Source organism: Notechis scutatus, chromosome Z, assembly GCF_049901735.1.
Source record: "Notechis scutatus isolate UNSWTSFEM ecotype Mainland chromosome Z, rNotScu1.2, whole genome shotgun sequence".
In the NCBI taxonomy this organism is placed as follows: domain Eukaryota; kingdom Metazoa; phylum Chordata; class Lepidosauria; order Squamata; family Elapidae; genus Notechis; species Notechis scutatus.
In genome coordinates, this window is record NC_142025.1 from 44,748,211 (window position 1) to 44,773,945 (window position 25,735).

Sequence of the window (25,735 nt, forward strand, 5' to 3'; positions counted from 1 at the left end):
GTGTGATTTACAAATACTATTGACATGTTTTATTTAATAAGAATAATATTAGATTCATCTTAGCTGCAAATTAAGAACAATGCTCTGGTGGTTAAATCCCCATAATATCCATCTCACTGGGATGTGGTGCATGCTGCATGGTGATGTTACTTAGCAAAACAACTTTTTACAATTTTAACACAGAGAGAGGATGTTCCCCACTGGGTAGCATTTTTGGAAGATTCTTTGCTACCAAAACACAGAGTTGCGACCTCTTCCTTCCCCATTCATAAGTTTGCTTTTATTCTGATGTCAATTCCCAGCCCAGAATATACAATTACAGTTCCTATTAAACTCCTTTCCAGAGCCAGAGACTATAAAGGACTCTTCTGGCCAAAGGTCAAAGCCTTAAGCACTGGTAGGCTAATACTGCAGCAACTACGAAAATAAGCAAGAAATAAGGTGTAGTAGCAGGATATGAAGTACTATTTCAAACAAACATCAAGCAGTACAATCAAGCTTCTCAAGTCAATTGTGATGTGCACATAATTATTTCAGGCTTTCCCATAAATCATGCAACAAGACCCCATCTATCTACTGCAAGCACACCTCATAAGGGATCCATGGATAATCCTAACTTCTTTAAAAGTGCTGATTAAGGGTCATGTTATGATCTTCATCCACTTTTAACTGTTTATTTATTTCTCCTTAGATCTACATTTCTAAAAATAATACATGTATTTTAAAAAATCAACAAAAAATCAGTACCTCCAAATTAATTAGATTAGTTAGCACAGAAAATAGAGTATTTCAGGGATAGCCCATCTATATAGAATTCCCTCTTCCCTGACTCACATTCAGTTCCTGACCAGTCTGTTAAATCCTCTATCATTGAATTGGCACTCTGCATTTTACTAATTGGACTAAAACGTTGCTTTGATTCACATAAACTTCCAGCAAAGAAAAGGCTTTTGGATTGTCAGTATGACACTTACCTGCAGTGCACCAGCCTTGCCAAAGTGTATTGTGTACTATCTGCAACACATCTGTTAGGAAGCTGAGACCAGTTTGGATGTCCTTACTTTTAACATAATACACAACTAAACCCTATTATATGATGAGTTATCAACTGTCGGCCAGGCAGAAAATTGTTTCTCTAAGAAGTTCATCTTGTAGAAAATAGTAGTCAACTGATAACCTATAGATCCTAATTCTACCCAGATGAATAATCATCTTGGCATAATTGGCCAGAGCCTTTGCACACACAAACTTGCACAAAGTTCAAACACCTTCCCATTTCTGTGTTATATGTGTACTGTATAACAGTATTCCATTTACTACAGTTTACATATTTCAATTATTTCATTGCCTTGTGTGTGTGTGTGTGTGTGTGTGTGTGTGTGTGTGTGTATCCCTTTTCTCCTCAGAGGTATGTTTTCAAAAGATATATCAGTATTTCACATCAGTTTGTGTATTTAACATGTATGTATTTAGCAACTACCAAACTTATTATTTCAGAAGGAAATACAGTCATACCAAATTGTGTTCATATTGTAGTAACTTCATTATATACTGAAATCTAAGCAAATGTACAATCTCTCCTCTCAATTCTTTAAAAAAGCAATAATATATTATCGTTGTGAGTAGCCTTCTGTTAATTATAGATCTATGCATACACAACCTTGTTCCTTCCATCCAGTATTCTTTTGAAGCAGACCTTTTAGATCAACTTTTCTCAATCCCTTTTATTAGCTCCTTCTGTTGTTGAAGAAATATTGAAAAAGCAGCATATCCAAACTGCCAATGTATTTCTTCTCCCAAGCTTTTCTTCTTTGCCAAAAAGAAAGAAAGAAAGAAAGAAAGAAAGAAAGAAAGAAAGAAAGAAAGAAAGAAAGAAAGAAAGAAAGAAAGAAAGAAAGAAAAAAAGAAAGAAAGAAAGAAAGAAAGAAAGAAAGAAAGAAGGAAGGAAGGAAGGAAGGAAGGAAGGAAGGAAGGAAGGAAGGAAGGAAGGAAAGGAAAGGAAAGGAAAGAAAAAAGAAAAGAAAAGAAAAGAAAAGAAAAGAAAAGAAAAGAAAAGAAAAGAAAAGAAAAGAAAAAATCCACTTACTTTAAACTAAGCAAGTCTTTCTGGTACATCAGATAATCACTACACTGTATCCCACATGTTGCAATGTTTTTCTTTTCAATCTATAAAGTCTCCATCTAGAAAGACAAATGTTCCTGCATTCATCTTCTTCAGAATGGTTGGTATCAAAAAAAGACTTGTCACGTTGGTCTGAAGGGTGCCCTGCTCGCTTCACTCAGTCCTTCAAACGGCACTGCACTCAGTAGCCCAAAGTACTTTTCTCCCACAATAAACATCTCAGTTTCTCCTCCTCTTGCAAATTAGTCACTAAATAACACCCTTTGGCAGGTCATCCAGTCAGAAGCCCTGCAACATTCCAGACTGCACATTGGCTCCCTGGGTAAAGCACGCACATGAAAAGCACAGAACATGGCAATTTGTAAAGAATACAGTCTTCCAAATAAAGAGAGGAAATAAACAATCATAAGACAGTTTCACCTCTTCCTCTTTCTCTAGAAATCCATAAGAACTGTCCTTACAATAATTGCATGACAAAAATGTTTCCAAATGTTTACATTTCAATAAACTCAAAACAGCTAACAAAATTCACAGTCTATTTCAAAAAAGAAACCCAAATATGCCTGCTTCATCTGCAACCCAGATGAACAGGGGGGACCTGCTCTTTTAACTGCACCAGGAGAAATCAGAGACCTGTCTACTGATTAACTTGTTACCTTAGCTGCTTTGCCTGGTTGAACTTTGGGAGTCACCATAAATCAATACGACTCCTATCTGCATTAACATTACACATGCAATTGCTGTAGAAGAGGTAGAAAACAATGAAAACACGAACTGTGTCACCTTCTTGATCATCTATGGTATTAATGAAGACATGCTTTAGATCTGCTTTCTCGCCCCAGAGCCCTCCAAATCAACAGATTCAGTCCTTTCCAGCCTGTGAGGGCATGGGTTATGAGTTGGGGATTATGGGAATTATAATCCCATAGGAGAAAGTTGCTGTAATGGGAGATATACCCGCTGGCAAGTACATTTCGATGTCAATCGGTCGCACACTGTGGCTAGTTAGTGTAATTAAGTAATAAATTTTACAGGTAGCCCTCAACTTACAACAGTTCATTTAGTGACCATTCAAAGTTACAGATTGAAAAAAGGGTTATGAATGTTCTTCATATTTATAACCCTTGTGAGAGAGAGAGAGAGAGAGAGAGAGAGAGAGAGAGAGAGAGAGAGAGAGAGAGAGAGAGAGAGAGACCACCCATCTTAAAGATGCCATTGAACTGGGAGTATAGCATTCCTTCCTACATTGCCCATCCCCCCACAACAATAACTGTAAAATAGGATCTAGTTGAGAAAGAATTACCTTGGTGAGTGTAATACTGATACCATTAATTCCTGGGTTATCCCTATAGCTTTCCTTTAATCACTACAGTGCATTAATCCAATTAATAAAATTGCGCTCTAGGAAAAGAGAAAGCTTGACTTCAATCTATAAAGTGACAAGAATTTCATTAGGGGAGGATGGGAGGTTAAGTGGCTCAACTAAGGTAGGAAAGAATTAACTCTAACATAGTGCCTATGTTAGTTTCATTTGCAGCGTCAAACTATTGTGTATTTATGCATGGGGACAAAGGTAAAACTTTAACTAGGCTGGCAAGGAATGCTATCCAGTACTTGGAGGCAAATGTAAAACCTTTCTGTCAACTTTCAACAGACAGATTTACATTGTATATTCCTTTTGTCTTCCTTTATTTGGTGAGGGCAGACATTTTTGTTCTTCCCAAAACCCTGTGAGAGAGGACCTGTTCCAAAAATCTCAGGGTGAATGTCATTGCCTAGTAGGAAATTGAACTTGAGCCTCTCATTATCAGTCCAACTCTGAAATAAGCCCTTTTTGTGCCACATCTGTCATCGGATGTTGGCGATCATGTTGGCAATCCTATTTTTATGAACAGCCATACAAAAAGGTGCTGCAGATTAGATTTTGAAGTCATGATGTACTTCTTTTGACTGGACCTCATTTGTCTTCAATCATTCCCTGGAGGATTAAGTAAAGTATGCCATATTTTTCCAGGTGTTGCATCACATGTCCGAAATATTCTAACTTTCACTTTTTAATGGTTTTGATGATTTCCCTTGGCTTTCCTAGGTGGCTTATCACCTTCTCATTTCGGAGGTGATAGCAGAAATAAAACCACCAAGTATTTTTTGCCGCTCACGCTTGTCGTGCAAAGTAGGATTCATTTGGTCCCTCTTAACAAGAGGAACTACAGAACTACAGATTCAGTCGATATGTCAAACTTCAATTTTCACAGGAAAAAGAAACACCAGGGACATCACCAACATTTTTCTCTGTTACTGTAATATAGACCAAGAGGCCACTGACTTCTTGCTTTTCTTAAGATAATGTAACCTTCACCCAAGTGTGTAATTACCTTTTCACTGTACCCATACTGCAGGACATTGTTGAGACTCAATGAGTCTTCTACAATCTCAATTAGATATGTCATTACGTTTTGGTGCTCTTTCACAATTGTGTGTGTGTGTGTGTATGTGTGTGTGTGTGTATACATACATACACACTCAATCTCTCTCTCTATATATATATAAGCGAAATACCATTCATACATCATCCAGAACCGTAAAGCATAAAAAGTTGAAATCTGGCATGTATGTTCCTCTTGGCTTCTAGGTGCTCACTAAGAAAAGATTTTTTGAACTCACAATTAGAGCATTAGTATTTCTTATATTATTATTATTAACGTGCTCTGGTGCTAAGGAGTTGTACTCCCCCTCCTCACCTGAAAAGAAATCTGTTCCAAATACAAACCATATGCAGAGGAGCTTCAGTTTTAGTTTCACAGCACCAAGCAGCTTTAGTACAGTTGAGTTGAGCAAAGCTACACCCAGGCTCCTTGCTGTCTCCTTCTTGCTCACACAGCAAATACTGTTTCAGTTTCCAAACAGCCCTCAACTCTCTCACACACTGACAGGACGCTAGCCAGATGAATACCAATGGATCCTGGTAGGCAGAGGCAGAATCCCCCCCCCCATTTTTCTCCTCAAACACTAAGCCTGACCACATAGTTTCATAACAAAGCACGGATATCGAGCTAGAAGAAATATAAATATATATTTTGATTGAGAGTCCTTTCGAGGTGTTACCGCCTTCATGATCTCTTTGGATCATAAAGGAGCAATCTTTGAGCTAACGTGTGCCAGATTAGTGTCTCCAAATCTGACCTCTGCATAAATATGCCAGACTTGATTATTGATTTGAGTCACTAAGAGATTTTTCTCTAATTTCTATGGTTGCTCCAAATACCTTTTCCCCAATATGAACTATGCAAATGAATATGTGTGTGTACCATATTGTGCAGGGATACGATTGGGATAACTGCAATTATAATAGACTATTCTGTGCCATCAGAACATTGGCTTCTTTCCCCTGGCAAGGATATCCGGATTATTTTTCTGCTTGTTCGGTTCATATTTTGCCAACCCCAAACAAACACCATATGTACTTGTATGTAACATGTTGCTCATGATAATTTGTATTTAGCCCTTCTGAGAAAGAACTATGCCTGTTTAAATGTCTGCAGCACAGTTCTTAAAATACTTGAGTATGAGCAATTCTCTTAATGTCCGTGAGAATGTCATGGTCACTATTATTTAGAAAATGCATATGTGAACTCTAGAAGGTTAACAAAAAATAATCATAATACAACCTAGGCACAGAGAATTGTACTGTACATGTTGGGCTCATCTAGCATTCTTCTTACCAGCCTGGGAGAGAAATGTGTAATTGAGCATCATAAACATATTAATGGTACAACACTACTGATAGATGACCTTATCGGGGGTTCATATGGAGGTTAAATAGGAAAAAAAGAGACCCAGGGAAGCTTCCTTGGACACTCCACATAGAACGGGCCTTCATGCATCCCCTCTACTGACACTGATGTGAACCAATTACTCTACACCCACTAAGCAGGTTAATAATGATACACTACCTATATCAAAAGCCACTGAGAGATCCAGAAGGGCAAGGAAGGGGACACTATTATAATCAGGGGTGGGATTCTACTGGTTCGGACCGGTTCTATGGAACCAGTTGCTATGATTCTGCACAGTTCAGAGAACAGGCAAATCATGCCCTGGCTGGCCCCGCCCCTCTTTGCCCACCCCTCCCCTCCCCACTCAGTCAGTCCTTATCGCGCATGCACAACATCATGCGCAGGCACGACATTGCTGACTGCGTTCTCCCCTGCACAGTCACTCCTTAAGCAGGGTATTTCTTTCTCCCGCTCCCGACCATCAGTGGTTCTGATGATCAGCTGTGCCGGGATCCCCCTCGCTGTCTTACTGCTTTGCCCAGGAGGCTTCCCTGAGGCCCAGGAGGCAAAAAGGGGTATGCAGGGGTGGGTGTGCTATGTCCCCCATGCTCCATTTTTTTTGCCTTCCTTTTGCTTCCTAGGAGCAAAAAAATACCCCCAGGAGGCTTCCCTGAGGCCCAGGAGGCCCAAAAATGGAGCATGGGATGGCATTTTTGCTCCCAGGAAGGCTTCCCTGAGGCCCAGGACACAAAAAGGGGCGTGCAGGGGTAGGTGTGCTATGCACGCCCCCTGTGCTCCGTTTTTGCCTTCCTGGGCCCTGGGGAAGCCTCCTGGGAGCAAAAACACCCCCTCAGGAGGCTTCCAGGAAGGGAAAAATGTGGGGAGGGTTTGCTGCAAAAAAGTAGTCATGCCCACCCAGTCACATGGCCACACCCACTTATCCACACCCACCTATCTACACCCACAGAACTGGTTATTTACAAATTTGAATGCCACCCCTAATCATAATCATAAGCCCTCCAAAGATCATTTAAAAGTTGAAGTAATGCTGGCTTGGCACTACAAACTGGCCTGAATCCTGATAAAAAAAAGATCTAATAATCCACTTTCTCCATCTTCAAATTGTGGTTGAGAAATGCCGTCTGTCCTATAAGCCTAAACTCAATCATCTTCACAAGTAAAATGCAAAATGCTTCCAGGAATTAATAGAATTCTTCATGCAAAAATTACAATTTGGCATAATTAAATTTAGATCCATCTCTTGAAATGTTATGATTGGGGGGAAGGGAATGGGGCTAATAAGCTACTCAGTTCAGAAAACTGGAAAATATGGATCAGACTTATATTAGTTTTGAATATACATAATTCATCTCCTCTCTTCCAAATAAATACCTATATAAATTGGCTTTGTTTCTGAAACTTATTCCTTCTTTTCTCACTGCAGACAGATCACAGCTAGCCCAATGTACCCAATAATTTCAAGAATAATTGGGTGCCTATTAAAATGTAAGAGTATGAATTGCACACAAATATAGAATAAGCATTGCAACAGCAGGAAAACATTTCCTAAAATATTCACTGGTTGAATATGTAATGGCTTTGATGAAAGTACTAAGCAACTCAGAAAGACTTTTCTCCTGGGGGAGGGAGTTATTCAGAATCAATGGAAGCACAGTATTCAATCAAATACCATGATTACTGAAAATGGTAAGAGCCTGAAGGGTCTCCATTTGGGCCCAATCACTGTCAGGTTGAATAAAGACTGTTAACTCAATGTGAAGCACACTTTAACTGGCCTTAGGTGCCTTAAGACCAATGAGAATGGAAATGCAGACCTTGCTATTCAGAACTATATTCATGCAATATCTAGAATGAAATCACGTTGCATTCATCTGCTTTAAGCTTTTGTTTGGATAACAGCTATATACATAATGCATGAGTTGATCACTGTCATGGCTGCAATTTAATCTCATCGTTCCAATAATATATATAAACTACCCAAGCATCATCCCCCTTTTTAAGTATTTTATCGGGAGCCCTCAAGCTCTGACTATTATAGCCTGCAATATCTAAAGCATAATTAATTGCTATTAACTAGTTTTGCATACACTAAAAGTTTTTTTCCTCTCCAGCTTGACACATGATTTCAGAGTAAACGTAAAAGGGACCATTCAGAAGAACAGTCTCACTAATCAGAGAATTGGAAAAGTTCAATACAAATGGGATTTGAGTTTTTGAAGAAAGCTAATTCTCTACTCTCACATTAGGGCTGTACTATACTTTGGATCCACAGATGATTTTTGTCAGAAGTTCTGTCTGTCAGAAACTTCATTAAACAGTTGCATTTGCAGAACACATTTGTGATAAAGAGGCATGGAGAACACATATTGTGACACCCTTCTTCAACATACTTTGTAGCACCCTACTGCGGTCCTTTAACTCAAACACCTATTTGCCCTGGGGCATCATGTCAGCTCAGAAGACACACCCTTTTTCAGAAGATAGCAAGAGTTATATAGCATTGCACATCTCTGCCTATTTCAAAGCCATTTTTGATCTTTGGACCCAAGGAGCATAACTCAATTTCACAAACATCTTCAGTAGTCAGATATCTAATGCATACCATGGGGTTCTCCACCAGCCTTCCCATCTCTCAACTTTTCTGAATCCAGAGTAAAATGTACACAAGGTTAATCCAGGCCCTTTAAATTATTTTCAGATCTATATTTAGAAATCAAGACTCTATAAGCATGGCTAGATTTAGAAATCCAGAGTTTGCAGAGAGCTGCAACCAACCAGCACATGCCCTTTCTGGCCAATATCTAAGCACTGGGAACTGTTAACCAATCAGGATTCATTGGTGTATGAACATCATGTGCCTTACCCATTCTGCTCAAATCAATGCCTAAAAACACAACCAAATAATAGAAAATAACTTGCTTGGCCTTCACTGCCGTTTTGTACTGCTTTCCAAATTCCTAGTGGTGTTAGTAGTGGCAGTTTGTCTTTTATTTCTTCATCTGAGTTTTATTGTTCCTGTTGTTTTTGTTACATTGTTGTTTTTGAAATCTGAATTAATTTGTTCATTGTGAAATCATACATCATCATACAATTTTCAGGCAAAGAATATAATAGGGATTGTATTTATAGCAGCTCTCTTCATAACCTAGATTATACTGTCCTGTTGTGTTTGAATTTGATCCAAATGGATACTGATTCCACTGATTTTGTTTTACCTTTAAATTTAATTTACTCTTTTTTTAAACTTTACCCTCCTCTAGTCTTGCAAGGGGAACCATAAGGAGAAACTAGAGACAAAATCACTATTCTAATTTTGAACGTACAAATATTACATGAAAGACTATATATCAAGACATGTGAGGATTAAAATATGCCCTAAACACCTTGAAGCTAGTCTACTGCAATGCTCTTTATATGGGGCTGCCCTTTGAAAACTTTTGGGAACCCTCAGTTGCCCATGCATGGACATGTACATCAAAATTTGCTGATACTTTGGGAGTTGCATCACCTGCTAATAAGCTTCATACTACCATTCAATACCTTATGTCAACCAACAAAAAACTGACAGCTGGTCAATTACAGGATTTAAAGACTTTTCTGTTGTATTACAAACTTCCTATCACAAGTTGGGAATAAGATTTTATCCACGTTTTATCAAAGACAGAAGGAAAGATATAGTAAGATTAAATATACATATATGGTGCAAGTAAACAAAGCAAATAAGTGAAACAACCATGTACACTATTAGAATTAGCATACTTGGATAAAAAAAATTATAAACAGGAAATGAATATTCCACATAAAAATTTGACAATATAAGCATAAATCTTTCTATAACATTTAAAAAGTTTTAATGAGTATTAATCACTGATGTAGAAGAATAATTAAATACAAATAATAATCATTATTGATGTAAATCTGAGACCAACATTCATTCATAGACCCATTCATTGCAGGAACATGGTGAGCAATTAGATAGAGAGCATTTGTTTTTAAGTTCAGTTGGGAGCAACTGAAAGCAAGCAGATTCAGATTCACAGCCATAAGAGTGGTGCTTTACTGCCCAAGATTGGAGCCACAAAATTCCATAAGCTAAGGGTCCAAATATAGGGTTAGGAGCAAGAGTGACAGGAATGCAAACCTAGAATTGCTAGGTTGTTTTTAACAAAAGGGCAAGGCCCTGTAGATTGCTTTTATATAGCTTCAATGTTGATGTGAATTGATTGTTTCTCCCTCATTTCACAGAGTCACACAGATTTCCTTTGCTCACTGCTTTGTAGCTGATGGGTGTTCTTGGGTGAGGCGCCTTGCCAAGCTTTGACCCTTCATGATCCGAATCAAATTTCAACTGCCCCGTCTGTCTCTTCTGGAATGGCAGCAGGTGTCTGATGGCTAATTCTGCAGACTCTCCGTCTGTTAGACCTTCTCTGTCAGCTTCAGACAAGATCATAAGCATCCAAGGTGTTCCTAGTCACCTTCAAAGCCTTTCGTGGCTCAGGAACTGAGTACCTAGGAAAATTCTCCATACTGAATCTGTTGACCAAATATGAACAGCAAAAAAGGGTTTTTTGTTTTTGTTTTGCTAAAGATCCATTTCTTGAAAAAAATCCAGCTGCAGAAACTCATGCATTTAGAACTATGGATATTTAGCTTACTCTAGGGAACAGTGTAAATATGATATATTGGTTGATGTTAGATGTTTTTCATTCTATATTTTAACACTCTTTAAGTTGCTAAGAGTTTATAGAATTTAGCAACACAGAAACTGAACTAAATAAATAAAAACTGTTGAATGAAACACATTTAAATAACATTTTCCCTTTTGCTTTCCATCTTTAGGAAGCGAGTCAGTAGCGATTTTCTCAATGAAAAATTATCTCTGTAGTGTGAAATACTGTCATCCCATTCTTTTCTCTGTAGGAGGAAAAGAGAAGTCTGGAGAAAAACCCCCCATTGAGGCAGTCATTTATGATACAAAACTAGCTTACTGAATGGTTTCAGAAGTAGATGAAGTGTTGAGTGCTGCTTTGTTCTGAACACTTTGGAGACGAAGAACAAAATGAAAACAGTAATGGTGGATCATGAATTACCGCCTTCTCTTAAAAAGCAGCAGTACTGCAGTAGATGCTATTGTTATTCATGCCTCTTTCAGCAGGGAAATGAAATAATAATAATCCCTACTATTCAGCAGGGAAATGAAATAATAACAATTGATACAGCACATGAACCTGACATTCCATTCAATGTTGGGTAAGTAGAGGGATTAAAAATTCTATAAGTTGCTAAAGCATCCGGATCTCTCGTGTAAGGTTTTTGTGCAGCCGTAACCTGTTCCTTAGTAGAGTGCACACTAGATATGTCGCTCTACCTGATCTGGCAACAAAACTCCAGGCCAGTGTTTTTCAACCTGCACATTTATGTTGGGAAGAGGTTGAGGGTGATTCTATTGATGATAGAAGATCAGGGTTCTTTTTTCCTATCTTTGCTTTATTCTTTTGGATTCTGAATATAGTAATGTTACTAGCCTGTGCCTCCTGAATCTGTGGCCATTAGGGAGTTATAGCCAGTATGTATTTTAGGGCACCTCCCTCTAGATAAAGAGACCTCTGCCAGGATACTGATTAGGCAATGGATGTCATTTCATGAAGTAAAGCCAAATCACATGATACGTTTATTTTAGAAATGTGATGCTATTAATGTAGTACTTGACCCAGGCAGAATAGAAATTTGTGTGCTACTGAACTGTAAGTTGTGCATGAATTAATAGTAAAACATTCCATACATGACCTGCTTAATAAAACTTACACTGATCAAATGAGCTCGATTTCTGAAAATGAATCTCAGCAAAATCTTAGTTAACTAAAGAAAAGCCATTAGCTGGAAAAAGCTAAAATGAAGCACAAGTTGCATCTAATCAAGAAAGATATGGTGATAGAAACCCTGAAAAGAAAATGTGGAATGAAGAAAAGCAGCACGAGAAAAAAGCATTGTGTGAAACTATATTCAAATTTCAAGCAGAGTTTGGAAACAGCCACAACTGTGTAGGCTAGGGGTCGGCAATCTTAAAACACTCAAAGAGCCACAAAGGTCCTAACCAGAAGAATTCTGGAGCTGACCAGAAGTCCGGTCCCCCCACCATAGAGTCTCCTCCTTGCGTGGTGTCCTTTTTCCTCTGCCGACTGAAGTCCGGTTCCCCCACCATAGAGTCTCTCTCTAGTGCCACATCCTTTTTCCTCTCCTGGTCCTAACCGAAAACCCCATCTATTGTGGAGCCAACTGGCAATAGGGAGCTGCAGCAGAGGGATGAAAGAGCCACATGTGGCTCCAGAGCTTCTGGTTGCCGACCCCTAGTGTAGGCCATCTTAAACGTGCACCTAACTAATCCTCAGCATCAGGAACTCAAATAGGAATTTCATCAAACCATTCAGCTCAAGTTTAGCCTAATGTGAGCTCAGTGTTCTTTAAGCAATTTATGGTTAATTTGTCTGAATGCTATTATGTTCTGGAGACTGTGACATTTTATTGATTTACTTATTTATCTTCTTTTACAAATATTGTGGCTGTCAGCTAAAAATAAATTTCACAATGCAGAAACCCAAACCAGGTTCCACTAATGTCCAGTGTCTAAAACCTGAGTGAAGAGCCAGGTTTTTAAGCAAAGAGGATCAGGGGAAGATTATTAAAATATAACTGATCAAAATACAGGGATAAAACTTTATGTAGCAATTATAATTAATCAGTTTGCAATGCCTGAAAGCTTCTGAGATAGAGATAAAAGGTTTATGATTCAAGAATAAAGAAAGAACTGTCTGGGTAAAGTAAAATATAGTTTTAACTGTGTTTTACTTTAAAGCATGCAACTTTTAGTGGAAGATCAATAATAGGGAACAAACCTCTTTATTGTAGCATCTTTCTGGTTTGGGAAAAATAAAAGTGAGTTTGTTTTGTCTCATTTTTCTCTATTGTGTACTGCAGTAACTTTCACACTAGGAAAGATTTGTTTTGAAGGAGAAAAATAGAACAAGGACAAAGGCTAAACATTCCTCTCCAGGCTGCCATAAGTTTAGGCAAAGTAAGGTGTAATTTCCTTAGGTGAGAGATCAGTGGTGGGATGGCAAAACTGAACCTAACTTGCCTGCTACAAGACAGAAGTGGTTCTACACCCCATTCTATCCAGGCCCTTAAAGTAGATGCTGACTGAGCTGCTTTCATCCATTCATATGCTTCATGTCTCACATTTAATTTGGTTTTCAAATGAAAAACTTAGGGATTAATTGCAAAATAACAATTTGTAAAATGTTGGACCTGCTGGTCTTCGCGTGCATGGGAATGCCGGAAACCGGAAGAGCAGCTCTCCTGGCGTGCATGCGCCGGTTGGCCAGCTGATCTTTGTGCGCATTGGAAACCAAAGAGCAGTTCCCCGGAATGCATGCGCACACCGGCCAGCTGGTCTTCATGTGCATGGGAGTGCCAGAAACTGGAAGGGCAGCTCCCCTGGCATGCATGTTTCAGACCTCCAGTTTTCTACCCTGAAGGTTCAGTTATTGAATACAGTTGAATTCTAAACACAACTTTGCATGCATTGAGAATATGTTAGAATATCAACATGTCCTTCTACTACAGTATACTTTTTTTTTTACTTTAACTTTCCTTAACAAGAGAAAAGAAAGTGTGATAGGGAATGAAACAATAAAGATAATAATGAATAAAGCACCACTGTATCTGTTAGATGGGGTTGGGGAGTAGGTTTGGCCATATATGTAATTATCAGAGAAATGATTATATCTTCAATAATTCCTAATAGCTCTTTGGTCACTCCAACAGACAACAGAAGAAAATGGGCAAATATATCAAAAAATTAAATAGGATCTGATGGAAAATTACTGGAATTAAAGTGATCCAGGTTTTGAAAAATCTAAAGACACCTGTACTGCAATAGCATCTGCACTGTTAACATAGCATAACTAATAACTGGGAAGTTACACAATTTTACTAAAACCACACAGCCAACCCAGACAGACATTGATCTGTGAATATTTTCTGTGGCAAATTAACATGGAGGAAGAGAGGAGGAGAAAGAGGAGCTGTAACAAAACCACCCACAGGGTGCAAATGTACAGTTAAACTCTCCGTGTTGTACAATAATTGTAGTTTTGATGTTTACATTTACAAATGACTAAAAAAAAAATAACAAAACTTGACATATCCCACTGGGATTGCTTATGGAGATGGATGGAAATTATTGTGTGTATTAAGAAAGCTTAATAGAGAGCAATGATATTCTTAAATGTTCCACCTCGGTGCTGAGTTAGAGGGGGACATCTGGGCAGCACATGTGGATGCAACATTTCTCCCAATTGGAAATATTGAAACAGATCTTCTATATTCACTTGTGGCTAAATTCATGTGAAACTGCTAATCAGGCTCTGATTATTAACGGGAAAACCTCAGATGTTTTTATGTACTTAGATTCAACTTTTCTGACATTGATGTGCATTCAATGAACTAGAAAGGGAAAAAAGGCCTATATGGCCCATTTTTCTATGCCTCATGATCAATGCAGGTTTTCCTGCAAAATTGGACTTCTAGACTAAAGGAATGTTGGAGAAATGACAAAGGGAAAAAATTATCCATGTTCTCCCTAGAGAACTTGGAACTTAAGAGATAAAGAATGTGCAATTCAGTACACTTATTTTCTTCTCAAGACATGCATTTCTAAACATTCTTAATTTGCATTTCCAAAAAAAAAATATGGCAATTTGTAAGCCAAAATGTATGTTGAAGATCCAGAACCCAATAAAAGATTAATTACAATTTGTATATGAGTCCAAGACAGCTATCTTCAGTTTGGTATCCTCCATATCTTGTAATTCTGAGAGCTGTAACCTCCACTCATCTGGGAGGGTGACATATTGGAGAAGGTTCTTCTAAGACATGCAGCCCAAGCATGCACGCTGGAATTCCTAACATATACATCCTACAAGTCTCACTTACGCAGATACTGTTTTGGTCAACTATTTCCTTCATCGCTATGAGACAAGACAATTCTTTTACCACAAATTCTGCTGTGTGTTAACTGGGCACAAATTCTAGTCTCATTGACTCCACACCATCATAAACACAATACCATTTGAAATACTGTTTCATATTTGCATTTCTTTTGAATGCTCCAAAGGCAGTGACGACAACAACACCCCCCCATTAAAATAAATTTCAGCATCAGTTATTAAAACCAAAAAAATGAGAAAAATTGTATTGAGATTTTGCAATCTGTTAATTCTAGTTGACTGTTGATGTCAGGCATGTACATCAGCAGAATGGAGTAACAACAGTCTCATGGCACAGCTCGTCTTCATAATCCTGGGTTTGAAAGAGAAACCCTGCTCCTCTTGCTGTCTTTTGTCCCCTTGATTCTCAAATCTTACTTGACCTCTGTCTCTGCAATGTCCCTTCTACTTGTGCTATCAATTTGAGCAGGTCTCATATTTGCCCACTGCTGATCTTTGCCAATTCCTCCTTCCACTCCATAGCTCCCTTTCTTTTTTTATTCCTTTGCCTTGTCATGAAGAAAATTTGTTTTCAGTGAAAATAGTTTCTTTGGCATGCTAAAGAAATTCTGTTTGTGGTATAGGAAGCCCCAATGCCCTTCTGGGTTCAGCTGCATTGAAACTAAATCAAACATGTTTAAGAAACAAAAACAAGACATTTTGGTCTGGGGTTTTCGAAAGCCACAAGTATCTCATGGTAATTAGCCAACCATGAGAGTAATTTAGTTCAAAGTATATGTGTGCTATCTCCTCAGCACCAGGCTGCATAATTCTACCCCTGGCTGGCCAAGTAAGTGGCAGGGTTGGGTCATCCTTGCCTGCATTCCTTTTGTATCTATTTTTACTTTTTGGAGGGCTTTATTTTTTTTGTGAGTGAAAGAAAAATTTATATATGTTTTGAACAACTATCTTAAAATGTTGCCTACAGTTTTCCAAAATAATTGAGAAGATAATGCAAGCACAACAAACTTTACTTGCCATGCTAACCACACACACTTGGATGGTCAATATGAGCAGCTACTGTATTACGCACATACAATGCGTACTTCAAGTTTCTTTTAAAAGCCATAGCCATGTTTCCAAATTGACAATATCAGCTTTTGTCTAATCTACTCTGCTGTATGTAAGTCCTTTCAGCCTACTAATTGTTAATTGCCTTAAAACAAGCACATCAAAGTTGTTGTTGATTGTATTTGGATTTTCTTTCTTTTTTAAATATCTGAAAGGTTGAAAAGATCTCTGGAGACAGTTAGAAATTACTGCTTCATCCAAGTGTCTACTTTTAGCTTTTCTAACATAGTTAGTTCCGTTTTGGCAAGATGAGAGAAACCAAAACTAATCAGAAAGTTATTGTCAATTTGGAACTGCTACAACAAATTATCTGGATGGTAGGTCATTCTTGGGAGTCCACTGTTCTCTCCATGTAGATGGTCTTTATCATAGTTGAATCAAGACAGCCAGAAGATAAAGAAAATTGTACTGCTTTTCCCATTCTAAGTACAGAAGCAGCCTGGAATAACTCCATCACTGACACTATTATTTTCAAATTTCTATCAGCCAACTAAATTATACTTGGTAACATACAATGGCATAACCAACCCTGTGGTGATCTGAACAATGCCACTGGACTGGATTGAGACTGAGTATCTCTGTTTTGACCATGAAGTTTATGAAACAGTTGACCACTTTTCAGGTTAATCTATCTCAGAATAAAAATGAGGAGTGACCTCAGGTATGTTGCTTTGAATTCTTATAGTAAAGTCTCTCTCATGTTTGACTCCTGGAGACTTAATGAACACACCCATAAGTTTTCTTGGCAATTTTTGTTGGTGTCCAATGTGTCACAATTCTCTTTTCAAGAATAATTTCTTAGTGTTTTGAACCAAAAGCTCAAAAATTATCCTTAGTCTCTAAGCTTCTTTGGTGGACATGATTTAATCACAAGAACAGGTCAATGTTCCTAAAGATGCAATCAAGGAATGCTGCTTTCACTGAACATGGAATCAACATTTAATTTCTTCATGTCTACTTTCACTGTGTGAAGGTAGACTGTGTATCAGCTGAATAACAACATGCCTGGAATCTTCTAATTATAAAAATGGAACTTTCTGTGTGCAAAATATATATCTTGCCTTCAGTTAAGGTCTTTGCAAGTATCTCAGGCATTAAAGACTCATAAGAGACCAAAGGACTTTTGAAATCCAAGATTATGTCTCCCCACTAATAAAGTCTTTGGGGCACCCCTCTTAGGTATACTCTCCTCTGCTAAGCTCAGACTTATAATTTCTTTTTGCCCAGGCTTTTGGCTGCTATTTAAAATACACTCCTTTATGTATTTATAAGACTTACATAGCTGTTCATGTTGTGTTTATAATCTTGGGTGGCTCACAGAAAAAAAAATTAAGAACATAAGTAAAAAATAATACACACACAACAACAAAAAACTCCTGACACCCCAAAGGCAACCTCTCTCTATACCATGTTTGCCACCTCTTCAAAGTCTCATATTTGCTCTTTAAATTATGTTGTCAAGAGCTTTTCAGTATGTTTCAACATTGCTTGAGTTGCATACTGTTTTGAGTTGCTCATAAGATCAATTTCTTGAGGTCAAAAAGTGGGACTCTCCCTCCCACCCCTGCTCCCCGTGAAGTACAACTGACCTAAGCAGTCTGGCTTTTCAAAATGACTTTGGAGAGCCACTTGTTCCAAATTTGTTTTTAGCTGGACTGTGTTATTTTTGGTGTGTGGGCTAAGCTTTAGATTACTGAATGTTCTCTGTGGCTTAATTAATTGCAGAGATTGCATGGCTGAACTTTTTGAGATTTTACAAGCTACTATTTTAAATTATGGTCTTTCACTGAAATGGTGTTCTATAGATTTATGTCTTGTATACAAAAGAGGGTTCTCATCTGGTGCAATCCTCATAGGCTCACATCCAGAATTATTTCCTGGGAATTTTATATTTAAGGTCCTATAGATTTGCAGACCATTTTATCTAAATGAGAATCTCCTTCCAGAGCTTAGGGACATGATATCAGGACTTTCGGGAAGGCAGCACTCAATGCATTACATGGCCTTTCATTGGGAGCCCCTGACATGTGGTCTTTCAGTTGCTTCAGAATTTCAACTTGCAGTAACACCCAGCTTCTATGACCATTAACAAAGAAATGGAAGATGTTCTCTGGCAATGATCAGAGGGCCAAATGTTCTTCAGGATCCTTTAGATCGTTGCACTGCTTTATTATTCCTATTAGTTTCTAAGGCTATGCAGTACTCCAAGGTTGAGTGTGAGCACACTTTTAGGGCACAAACACAGTATCCACCTAAACACCCTAGAGCAGATGCATGTTGCTAGAACTAGATGGTTGCTACTGCAGCAATCCCCAAAAGAAGGGTTGCTACTAAAGACATTGTACACAGGAACCTCATCTTCTTTTGAAGATGAGAACTAAAACTTTGTAGAACTCCAGTATTTTTAGTATGGTTAAATTGATAGACTGCAATTTATAATTTAAACCCATTTATATACCAGGCAGGAATTACAATGAATGGGTAGCTGAAAAGTGTTATGAACAAATAAATGCATCTAAATTATTTAAATAAAATAAATAAATAAGGAACACATAATGAAAGTCAAGATATATTTTGCTGGAATTTTACTATGAAAAAATATGTTCTGTAAACTTATCCAACTCTTTGGCTACTACCATTATCAAAAATATTTTGATTCAAAAATACCTCAGTTTCTGCAAAATAAATGGATATGAATGAATGAGGAAAACAGAAAAATGTGGTGCATCGTTCTGTGATCTACAAAGTTTAATCAAAAGATGTGAACTACAGAGTTTATGTACATAACTGAAGTCATAGGTCCATGATGGTGAACCTATGGCATGCGTGCTGGAAGTGGCATGCAGAGCCACTTCTATTGGCATGCGAGAGGTTGCCCAGAAGAGCTCCACTGTGCATGAGCACGCGCCCCCTGCCAGCCAGCTGATTGTCGGGTAACTGCTGCGCATGCGCAGAGGGAGATGCGTGAGTGGGAGACATGCGTGTGTGTGTGCAGAGGCACACATCATGCAGAGGGGGTTGCATGCGCATGCACAGAGGCGTGCAGCGCAGGGGGGTTGCACACACATGTGCAGGGGATGGAGGGAATTGCATGCGCATTACATCATGGGTGCAGGCACGTGAGCACACACACTTTTGGCACGCAATGTGGAAAAGCTTAGCCACCACTGTCAGGTTCTGCACAGATTCTCTTGTTTAATATTGTGAAAATCATAGAATATATTATTTGTATAAAAATACTGATATTTATAGAAATGGGTATATATATGTATTCCAAAATAATTTTGATGTGAACTGTGATAAAAGTTAAAAAGAGAAAAAGACGGATCCATTTCTATTTATTTTCTCAAACTTAACCAAAGGCAGGGAAATCTCCCCAGAAAAAAATTGTAAAACAAGGTCTGCACAGAAGAAATTTCCATCTATTTCACCTTTAGTGCAGGCAGGTCTCCAGAACAATATATAAAGTGGGAGTTTGAGTTTTCCCATTCAGATGCCAACAAATGACCCATCTTTGTGACTCTTTTTGGTAGATTTTTTTTTTTTTACAAAATGGAATGTTAACCAAATTTTTAATTTCATTAGTTTAAGAAGTAGCACTTCTTAAACTACCGTCTTGATGATTCTACCGTCTCAATTTCTTCTTCTTTTCAACTTTTAAAAATTGCAATGCTGGATTCCCGAACATATTTGAAAATCTGATAATACCTTGAGGGTGTTTTTAAAGACTGGCTATTATGGGATTTTGCCTCCCCCCACCCCCAATTCACAAAGTAATAGCCCTGGGAGGCATAACCAATGTAGTGACTGCTTTCTCTTGCTCCCCCTACTTCATAATGCTTCTGACTAGCTTGCTTATCTTTGTCTTTTTCTGGACAGGTAGATATCATTCCAAACAAAATGCCGTTTTTTAATCAACCATTCATTTTTATTTTCTATGAAAACTGATTGGATGTATTTGGCAATCAAAGGCATTATTTGGGAAAGAGTTACTGCTGCTACATCACAGTGTGACACCTTCCTTTTAACATCATCAGCATTTTTTAAAATGAAAATCTCAAATAGGAAGAAACGTGGTGGTTACTGTATGTATCTACTAGCACATTGGCATGGGCAGCACTGTTTCCTTCTCAGATATCACTATATTTATGTCCAGCTACCCTATATTTTAAGAGTAACAAATCTGATCTTCTCATGAAAAAATCTTGGTACTTTGTCAAAATTTCTTAATAGTAGTTACGTGGCAAATGTCTATTTGTTTCAATAATCAGAATAATAGTTTCCCTTAGTTTTCTCTGTTTAAAGAGATTTTCCAGGGGCATGTCTTTCTAAAAAGAGAATGGGTTCAAGAGCAATTTCAAAAGGAATGTGTTTTGTAGTGTGGGAGTGATACCCAAAAGTACTCACTTCAATATATCCAACAAGCAAAAGGGTTTTCTTAAAAAGATATGTCTTAGGCAGATTTCCATATACAGGTTGATGTTATGAGGGTTCCCTGCTTACAAGCAAAACTCAATAAACAATTTAGCTTGTGTCTAAAAAAGAGACATAAGTATCTAGGATTACTAGATGCTATAATCTGCATATGTGAATATTAGCATGAGAAAATAGTATTAAAACACACAAAATTTGATGATGTTAAGAAGGGTTGGGGTAGGTTAGTAAGTGTTTGGATGAAGTATTTTTAGAAAGACTAGGATTAGATGCTTTGAAATCTAACTGAGAAGAGGAATGGGGTAGAAAATAAATTGGATGATTATATAACAAAAGTTCTTTCTTTTATTAGTACATTTTCCCACCCAACTTATGAACTCTGATCAAAGAGTTCCTTCATAAAAAAGCTGTTTTTTATTCCTGCAGTTTTTTCATCATTGCCTGAAACAAACTGTTGGAGAGCTGATGATCTTCAACCTATAAGTCCCATGATTTTATAAAATCGTAACCATAACCCTCCATCCTCTTGGCTAAAGATCTCAGAGGAACTTCTTCCAAAATATGCAGTTATGAAAAATATTAACTTTTTTCAGCCCCACAGAGACAGCACATCAGACTTCTGATTTCTTTTTTTAGAAAAAGAAATAAGAGGGAAAGAAAATCACATTAGTAACTGATCTTGCAAATCAAAATAAATCCATGCTTGTCTGGCACTCCAATGTACTAACTCAGCATTTGGAATGGGGGGAGTTAGTTGTTCTCGCATATTTGGTTCCATATTATGCCAAAGCCAAATCAAGCTATAAAGCAGCTTGCAGTTTATTAAAACAAGAACAAGGAGCAACACAAGCTTTTCAGTATGGAATGGCATTATCAAACATTTTCTATTATGAAAATATGGAAAAGGTTACTATGAAACAAATAGAAAAATGAAAACTTGCACCCAACTTTTTTTTACCTTTTGTATAGCGACAGCCAAATTTTATAATTAAAATAAGAATCCTGATGTTCATTCCCATTCTCCCCTCCCCCACATTCTTCACTTCACTAAAAGAAAATAAGTAGTCCAGGGCTACCAATGGTTTATACCTATGACAGACATACAGATAGTCCTCAAGTTCTAACCATTCACTTAGCAACTATTTGAAATTACAATAGTACTGGAAAAAGTGATTTGCAGTTGGTTCTTGCACTTAGGATTGTTGAGGCATCCTTAAAGTCACATAATCAAAATTCAGGCACTTGGAAACCATTTATTTATGTGGCTGAAGCATCCTGAGGTCAGGTCACCATTTGTGATCTTCCCAGACAGTTTTTGACAAGCAAAGTTCATGGGGGAAGCCAAATTTGTTTAATGATCGTATGATTCACTTAATAATTAGATGATGTGCTGGGAGTCATGTAACAATCTCCTTGCTTAGCAATAGAAATTATGGTCTGAATTTTGGTTGTAAATTGAGGACTTCTTATACACCCTTCGGAAAGACATGATTCTTTTATTCTGCACTCTTCAATTCTGACAATGTATTGAGCCATGGTGATTTGTAAGCCAATGGGGATTAATATAGTTCAAAGCTTAGCATGAGGCATGAATTCCATCACTGTGGCTATAAACCATGGCTTACAGTCAGCACAATGTTTGTAAATGACTACAGACTGAGAAAACAACTACAGGTGGAGATTAGTATTATTTATATCTTTACATCTTCGATTAGAAAATCTCCTTTGAAAAAGGCAACTCATCTACAAAACACATGGCTTGAATGACAAAGAACTGAGGTTCTACTAACTACTAATAGCTCCAGTTAGGAGACCCAAAGAAAAAAGAGAATCAGAGAACAGGTAAAGCAAGCAAGCAAGCAAGCAAGCAGAGTTACAGTTAAAGTAAATAATTCTAACTTCCTAGTTGGTAGCAGATGAATATTTTAAGACTTTGATTGGGATTTCCATTTTCTACTTGAGATTTTTAAACCAAATCATGATTTGATCTTTGAGTTGCTCTCTCTGGCCTACCTGTTCTTTCCTCCTGTATTTGCTCTACTTTTATTCCAGAATTATCATGATTACCCAATAGGTACCAAAGCCTAGAATCTAGATTATTTTCAAAATTTAACAGAAAAATCAAACACACTTCTAATCTGGAGACAAATCAAGATTATTTATTTCACAGTGACTCCACGCATATGGAACACGAAATCATGGTAAGTTGTGAACATAGGAAATCAAGGCCTTGAACTCATGATCCCTGAATATGGATTTGCATGAATATATAATATGATAAAGCTAATTCATCTAATTAGAAATAATATCTTTCTCTAATTAGAAATAATATCCACAAAAAGTACAATGAACCTTCATCTGAAAAGAATGACACAAATCTTTATTTTATTCCATGGACGTGCATCTAAAACAGTTCTGTATTTATAAGCAGGCCTTAACTAAAAAAAATGGGTCCTCTGTTGGGAAATATTTTTTATTTGGGGGGACGTGTAATTAATCTATTCCTCCCATAGCTGAATAGCTGCAGCATTTCTATATGTACCTGCTTTTATGGAATAGGGATTCTGTGTGTGGACTACAATACTGTCAACATAATATTCCACTTAGTTAAGTCAGTATGAGAGCTTCTAATCCAAAGCTGTAGGACTACATCTTGAGGAGAGAGAAATAGGTTTCATTGTTAAAGAAGGATTTGGGAAGATATTTAAATCCAGAACCTAAACTTATCTTACAGAATAAATCATTAGAAGAATAATTATTTCTATGCTGATGGCATAATTATTAAGAAAACAACTGAACCATTACCCACTGTCATTTTCACATCCCACTGATTTATATATATATCATTCATAGATGCAATGACACCCACCAAACCACCAGATGGCACCTGCTGATTCCAAAATTAAAAAATAAAGTAAAATAAATGCCAACATTAAGAAAGTAAAAAAATCTCTATATTTGCACAGGATGTATAGAGAATCTTTTTCTCTTTTAAAATTTTGCCTTTTTAAATTTAGGAGTGCATATGCAATAGTAACAACTACCTGAAAAAGATTTTGACCCTTTATTATAGCTGTGGATATAAAAGGAATTATTAGTCAAATTCAAAAGCCCAACATAAGCAGAATTTATGTTTCTTTCCACACTGATATTGTAGTCAACTTAAATTTCTCATTTTGTTTTCACCTATTCCATAAAATTTATTAAGAGCAGCATAGCAATGTGTGAAATAAAACACTAAAGCAAAATAGAATTTCTCCTTTTTTGATTGTTTCTTCATCCATTAAAAAGACACCATTAAGAAAATGAAACTTTGACTCTGTGTTTTGCTGATTAGATAAGTTTTTTGTTAAAGAAAAGGCTCATACCTATTAAGTATATAAATGTAAAAAGTTGAGGCTGAAATGTTACAATTTTATTCTACTTCCCTAAAAAGAGTCCACAGTCAATGTTCTCTTTCTTTTTCCCCTTTCTCCGACCTTCTTTCTCTTCCCTCCCCCCCTTTCCCACTATTTTCATTTTCTTTTGCATTTTATATCCTGATAAGATTAATAAATTATTTAAAAAGACACCACTGAGAAATCTGTAGATTATACTCCAAAAAGTTCAATGCTTCTTCATTTTACTAATTTAAGATTGCTGTTTTGTTTCAAATAATTACTTTTGAGAAGACCAGAATTTTTTGAATTTTATAACTTCGGAGAATGAGAACAGATTATATATTCTGACAGTTGCTGAATCTGAGAAACAATATTTCACCTCTTATATTTCACCTTCAATATTTCACCTTCCACCTTCAATACCTCTAAATAAAATTAATGTTTTGCTTTCCCCAAAGTTACATCCATTGCATTTTTAAATCTATTTTTTATCGATAAATCATTTACTCTGCAAATTTTAGTCTGTCAATTGCTGAAGCTTCTTACCTTACATCTTCTAGTCTGCTCCTTTTATGGTCTTGCATCTAAATTATGTTCTTCATATCTGCCAAAACCTGAACTACAGTTGTCCTGCTAGCAGAAGAGTTTTAGCCAAAAAAATAACAAAATCTGTTAAGGGAGCAACTTCCTCTGAATGACTGAGAGACTTTTGCTATCGCTGCACAAAGTTAGAAGGTATTTTTCCTTTCTGTGTTCCGGAAATACGTATAACCAAAACCAATGCTGGACTAACAAAAAATGTTTCTTCCATATGTTCGGCTTGGCAGACACCGTAAACCATTGCAGAGAAACATGTGATGTTTATAAATACAGTAAGGCCAATGTTGTCATAACCTCTCAGTAACAAAACATAAACCCACACACAAAAGCAGACAACAGAGTGGGAAAGATGAGCTTAATTCCTTTAGCCAGTGTATAGTAAGCAACATGTGTTAATTATCTTCCCCTAAAGTAAACCAACTTTTATTAGTAGGAGGATATGCAAAGCACATATGGGACCTTTTAAGTGCATTTTAACAAACCACAGCCTTACCAGACTTCATTATTCTAACTATTTAAATATCTGCTCTGCCTGCCAAATATAGCTTCCATATTGGAATTCTAAAGTCACTGGCATCATAGTTCTTCCATTTGTTGTGGCTATGATCCATCCTAGACTATGAAAAACTCTCTAGCTTGATCCAAGGGATTTGTCTGGTTATATTGATTTCCTCCTCCTAACAACAACAGCAGCAACAAGTTTTCCATCTTGCCCTTTTGGTTCTTATTTACTTCCTTCATGCCTTTCTGTGAAGGTATCTGGCTGCAGTTTAACCAACATCTCTCTGTAGATGATATCAACTGCATTAAAGTGTTAAAATAAAAGTTTTCTGCCTTGGAATAGGGTGAAATTTAAGAGATGTCACATTTAAATTATTTCCTTCTGGTTCCATCTAGTGTCCAATATTCAAATTCTTATCCAATCATGTTTTCTCTTAAGAATTCAAAACAACAGCATTTTCCCATGGGAAGGATTCTCATGATTAAGTTCAAAATCTTGTTTCAAATCTGTCTGGACCCTAAGTCCATTAAGGGAACAAGGATTTATTAATCAATCAATGCAGGGACCACCTGACTTAACAATCCCAGAATAATCAAAACATTATGATACAATTTGGATCACTGTAATGAGCTCTAAATGGGTTCCCTTTGAAGATGCTTGAAAGCTTGGTTCAGAATACAGTGGCACACAGAGTGTTGGGTGCTCCTAGTTTTGCCCATGTTATATCGCTTCTGCATGAGTTGCACTGCTCCCAATTTCTTTCCAAATGTAATTTAAGGTGC

The 25,735-nt window shown here is 37.2% G+C and overlaps 1 protein-coding gene across 23 annotated transcripts in view; it reads right to left on the minus strand.

Moving 5' to 3' along the window:
• KIAA1217 (KIAA1217 ortholog) overlaps window positions 1-25,735 on the minus strand; it is a 234,508-nt gene that overhangs the window by 53,162 nt on the left and 155,611 nt on the right. For 3 of the 23 annotated variants that reach the window (XM_087947733.1, XM_087947732.1, XM_026675693.2), the window contains exon 1: window positions 2,087-2,553. The exons of 17 other annotated variants lie outside the window; for them this stretch is intronic. The gene's annotated coding sequence lies outside the window, so the exon portion shown is untranslated. Of the gene's footprint in view, window positions 1-974; window positions 994-2,086; window positions 2,554-24,397; window positions 24,584-25,735 lie in introns of those variants that run through there. 3 more of the 23 variants (XM_087947734.1, XM_026675695.2, XM_087947731.1) reach the window with 2 other exon arrangements.